General features: G+C 44.1%; 1 protein-coding gene across 2 annotated transcripts in view; it reads right to left on the reverse strand.

The window, feature by feature from the left end:
* Nucleotides 1–5,730, reverse strand: part of sdccag8 (SHH signaling and ciliogenesis regulator sdccag8) — a 48,661-nt gene that overhangs the window by 34,876 nt on the left and 8,055 nt on the right. The window lies entirely within an intron of this gene.

Below are 5,730 nucleotides of genomic sequence, written 5' to 3' on the forward strand. Positions count from 1 at the left end.
TTCTTCCATTTCCTGATAACTGCACCGACAGTTGATCTTTTCTCTCCAAGTTGCTTTCCGATTCTCTTGTAGCCCATCCCAGCCTTGTGCAGATCAACAAGCTTGTCCCTGATGTCCGTAGAAAGCTCTTTGGTCTTGCCCATGGTGGTGATGTTGGATGCTGGTTGTTTGGGTGTTGACAGGTGTCTTTTATACAGGTAACGAGGTGAGGCAGGTGTATTTGATGTAGATAATTGGTTGGGATTGGGGCTGTGTCTTAAAGAAAGACTAACTGGCTTGTAGGAGCCAGAATACTTGCTGTTTGGTAGGGGGTCATATACTTGTTTTTCCTCATCAGATGGTTATCAATTTTTATAAATTCATATGATGTGATTTTCTGGAATTTTCTTTGGGATTCTGTCCTTCACTGTTAGAATGTACATATGATTAAAATTGTAGATTGTTGCATTCTTTGTAAGTGGGCAAACCTGCAAAATCAGCAAGGGGTCAAATACTTTTTTCCCCCACTGTAAATCAAATGTTAGATTATATGAACAGTTATGTTTGGACATTTCCTGGCCCAGGAATCTATAGTCAGAAGTTCTACATGAGAAAGCGACGGAAAGTAATCTTCTCACTGAAGTATTTTCAGCTCGTCCATCTACAGCTCTAAGCAACCACCCTCATCAACATGGATGCTTAATTTCATGGAGATAACAAAACTGGTGGAAGATTTGGGGCCTCGCAGACATTTAACTCGTCCAAAGCAGACACACAGGTCTCGACTAACCATGGATAAACTAACGCATGCAAACACACACATCTACCCATTCATGCCTATCTGGCATGTGCTGAAACAGAAGTTATGCTGGGCAGTTTTCACTGTGGCCTTTGGGATCTGTGATCACAACACAGGGAGAGATAAGGCCGGATGGAGACAAGGAAAGAAGAAAAGAAAGAAAGTGAAGAAAGACAGGAGCAAACAAACAAAACAAACTTAGTAAAGCCCTCTGCTGGGCTGGGGCTGGGACTGGAGTGTGTGTGTCTGTATGTGAGGCGATGTGAACAGAGTGGCAGGGATTAGGACAGATCCTGGGCTGTCCAACTCACAGCTGGCTGATGATCCAATCCTGGAGCGCAGAGCAGCGCACCAGCCGCCGTGGGACCCCCGGATGTGTGTATGCATCTGTGTGTGTGTGAGTGGATGTTTGTGTCCGTGTGTACAGGCATGTGGATTCAACTGATGTGCACATTTGCAGGCATGCAGTTGTACAAACAAGTGCGTGTGCGCGCGCGAGCATGCATACGTATGTGTTTATCAGAAAGGAAGGTAGGGCTATCAGAAATCAAACAGAGGGTGTCTGTGCTTCATGTCCCCTGTTTGAAGACGGGCTGTGATCATTTGGGCCATGAGGAGGTGGACTTAATGAAAGAGGGGAGCGAGCGAGTTGCAGAGAGAGAATCAAAGAGCTGCTTTCCAAGGCTGGTCATACAAATGCCTTTCAGCCTTGCTACTGTGAATCTCACACTCTTACACTCTTAACAACACACACACAAACACAGTTACACAAACCAGCCCACAACAGTTACAAAGACTCATGCATGGCTCTGTAGTGAACAACAAGAGAGGGCAAACAGAGGCATGACCAAGACAGAACTACATGTAGTTCTGCATAACCCCCAGAAGGACCACAGATAGACAGAAAGGGAGAGAAAGGGATGGAGGTAGACAGGGGGAGGGGGAGGGAGACAATCACTAGGGGTTTATTTGTTTAGTTTGGAACAGCATGAGAAAAAGGCAATAGAGAACATGACAAGTGAGGAAAAAATGGAAAAACAATAAAGGAAAATAAAAAACGCAGTGCTGGCCTGAGGACGGACAAAGGCTCTGACCAAATCTCAGCAGGTGTGTATTTGACATGTGGATGTGTGTGTGTGTGTGTGTGTGTGTGTGTGTGTTTGATGCTCGCTTTCTACGCTGCTTTGTTAGAGGACCTCCTTCATCTGCAAGCATCTCAAAAAAAACCCTATCTTTAAAAACACTGATGTTATTTCAACAGACATGGATCAATGGATGGCTGGAAAGGCTTCTAAGAAAACACCAAGTTTGGGGAGACAAGTCTTCTGAACAGCTCAACTGTGAGTGATAAGACATGTGTAATGAGCATGATATCAAAAGTGACACGAACTGTAGCAGCTCTAAGGCTACAAAAGTAATGTGTGTTGTATGTATTTTATGTATCTGAAGGTGTCAGTGTGCTTAAACCAAGGTGCTTGTCAGATGGTCAAACATGGTCTAAATCCCCCTCCACCCACAGCTTTTGTCTGAATTGGGAAGCTGTGTCCAAGAATTTCTGAAGTGCCAATCATACCTGCTTCACACAACAATTGCTGAGAAAATAAGCAAACACTGACTTGGAGGAAAGATCGTCCAAAAGTGTGTGTCGTTGTCCCCATATTTGAAAAATTATTGCTTCTCAACCCTCTCTACAACGTGGATTCCTTACTGTACTTTTAAACTTCCACATAATAATGTATTCATTTACATTTTAGCAAACCTCATTAACACAAAGTACTCTTAACTCTTCCTAAATAAAAGCCAGTCATCATTTTTTATGATTATCTTCCTTCCAGCACACAAATGTGAATGTTCAGGATGTTACAGAAATATGATGATAGAGCATAGACGTAAAAAATAATGAAATGTTAGTTTTCCAACATGTGCCCATCTGGTGCTGTAGGTGTACATTTCATTGGTGGTTAAGTCATAAAGTATTATAAAATACCATTTTGGTTGAGCAGCGCTGATGGTATATATGTTCTTCACAACATTTAAAAGAAAAGTTTCAGACACCTGGCAAAACATTACACATTTGTATTACTAACTGAAGTTTAAGTCTGTAGGCCTGCAGACTATTTTTGTGATTTTCTACCCTGTGACAAATTTTTGGGCTCTCACACAGACATGCAGGTCTCTATAAGCTGTTCCTGTTCACACCTTTTTTATCCATCACTGTGGGGATTTATAGTTTTTATGATTTGTGTCCTCCAGTTGTCTTGCTTGATGACAACACCACTTTTTAAAAGTTCTAGCTCTAAACATGACATTAAATAATATTTAGCGATACTGAACGTGAACATGCTTCTTATGCAATACTGATCGAAAATAAATATCCATATTAAATCAGTATCAGAAGTGGCTTTCACCGCTAATGTCTAAAATTGAATCTGAATGGTTACATGCTCAGCCAAGTCAACAGCTGTCCAACATCTAGTATGCATCTGTGGACGGATAAAACTATAAACTCTCTCATGCACATACACCCGCACACATGGCAGTAAAATGGTTTAGTCCAGTGGCTCCTCTAGTACAGGTCAAAGTCATCATGTTGGCATATTAATATGCATGTCATTTTCCACAGCTGGCTGAAACACACACACACACACACACACACACACACACACACACACACACACACACACACACACGCCTTGTTTCATCCCTTAAACACACGACAGCCCGCCATGCGGCCAGTGTGTTAGTGCTGGCCAGCTGACAGACAAACACACTTAAACACAGATCAAGCCGGGAGCTGCAGTGGATGCACACACACACACACAATCAAGTTGACAGACATATAAACACGAATACACATGCATACACACACAAACACAGATTACACAAACTTGCATCCCGCAGCCTCCAGCACCACAGGGCACCACCGCCACATCTGTGCCCATCTCAGACACATCGGCTGTGGGCAGCGGGGGTGAGAGAGTGCCCTGGGCGGCTGGCATGGGCTGCCATGGCCCTGGCAGTGGCTGGTGTGGAAAGGAACAGCAGCCAGCAGATGACAGGAGGGAGAGAGGGAACGGAAAGGAGAAGGGAGGAATGCATGAGGGCAGGAGAGAAAAAAAAAAAAATGAGAAAGACTATTATAAAAGAGAAGATGATAGAAGAAAAAAGGATTTTTTTTAAGTACAGAGGATGGAAGGAAGGACAGCTGATAGCTAAGAGCAGAAAAGATAGTTAGTGGTTGTATGTATGATAAACAAATAAAAGAATGACACAGGATGTGATACAGGGAACTAGGAAAAAATGGGATAGAAAGATGCAGAAATGGACAGAGAGAGAAAATATAGAGGTAAAAGGGAGGGGAGCCGGTAGTGCCTGTCGTGAGAACGGGTGCAGGGCACTAGCAGGTGGCACTAAGGCCAGGCTGTCCAGTGACCATCAGGCCACACTTTTGTGTGTGTGTGTGTGTGTGTGTGTGTGTGTGTGTGTGTGTGTGTGTGTGTGTGTGTGTGTGTGTGTGTGTGTGTGTGTGTGTGTGTGTGTGTGCGCGCGCAAGGGACAGAAGAAAGGCTCACGCGCCATTTTGGCTCTGCTGGAGCTGTTGCTGGGCTGGGCACTGGCCTGGTGGCACAGAGCGGGCAGTGTGTTTGCGCGCGTGTGTGTTGCATTATGTTGTGGCATGCTTAACAGGATTAGAGGTGACCTGGTGAGGTCCAGTTGGTACCGGGGCCATGGCACAGCGGCGTGCATGTGTGTTTATGTGTGTGTGGTTTGTATAATAGGATTAGCTGTTACCTGGTGCGGTACAGTTGGTGTGCTGGTCTGAACTGGACTGGGCTGGGCTGAGCTGGGCAGGAGCTGGGCAGAGGGGAGCGCTGTGTGTGTGTGTGTGTGTGTGTGTGTGCGTGTGTGTGTGTGTGTGTGAGTGTGGTGGCATGTATAATAGGATTAGGTACTACCTGGTGAGGTGCAGTTGGCGCTGGGCATTTGCCAGCTGTTCTGCTAGGCTCAGGGCTTCGGCCTGCCATTGGCTCCCATCCTTTTGGACCGCCTCCAGGTGCTGCCGACAGCCAACCAGCTCTGAGCTCAGCCTTTCCACTTCCTGTCCCGCAGAGATGGAAGGAGAGAGGGAAGAGGAGGTGAGGAAATCTTTCACAACAACCCACCTTATGCCTTCAGAGAAACAAAACGTTAAAGTCTGATTACAACCTCATGTAAAGTTTGAGTGTAACAAGGACATTATTTGATCATCTAGAATTCAAAATAGTTTGATTTCAAACAGTAAAATAGTATTTTGAAATATCTGGGCAATTCATATTATCAATGAGGTATTCTATTTAACAAGCCGACCGCCATTAAAAGTGTAACCAGGTCTCTCTATTAGCACATTTATTTCTACTAGGCAGTCTCATCCTTCTTCAGAACTGAAGAAGCCTCTTGGAAATAAATATTTCAGGGATTTTGCTTCTAAAACCTCAAAAGAAATTGTTGAGCTTCCTCAAAATATAATGACTACTGACTAAATTATCAGTAAAACTAACTGAACATTGGCTGACTTAAACGCTACTGAACACATCTAATTACACTAATACATTCAAACTACTCAATGGGTTGGTATGCAGACATACCTGTGCAGCCTTTTCCATCTGTCTGCTGGTTTTGGTGCCGAGCTCTCGGAGCTCTCTCTCTGCCTCCTCTTTCTTCAGTTGGGCCTGCCTGAGCTGATATCGCAGATCCACACACACCTTGAGGTGATGAGGACGGATTAAAAGCAGCCAGTCCTTTGATGAACAAATATTACTTCCAGATTTATCTTGGAAGGCCCTTCATTTGAATCATCACACCCTGTCATGTAATGAGATTTTCTTTTTCAAGGCTAAAGCTAACTGATCTAAATACAAAATGTTACAATACTGATCCATTTGAGTTGCACTTACTTCTTTCTTTGAAGCATG

The sequence above is a fragment of the Micropterus dolomieu genome, linkage group LG15 (assembly GCF_021292245.1).
Source record: "Micropterus dolomieu isolate WLL.071019.BEF.003 ecotype Adirondacks linkage group LG15, ASM2129224v1, whole genome shotgun sequence".
NCBI lineage: Eukaryota > Metazoa > Chordata > Actinopteri > Centrarchiformes > Centrarchidae > Micropterus > Micropterus dolomieu.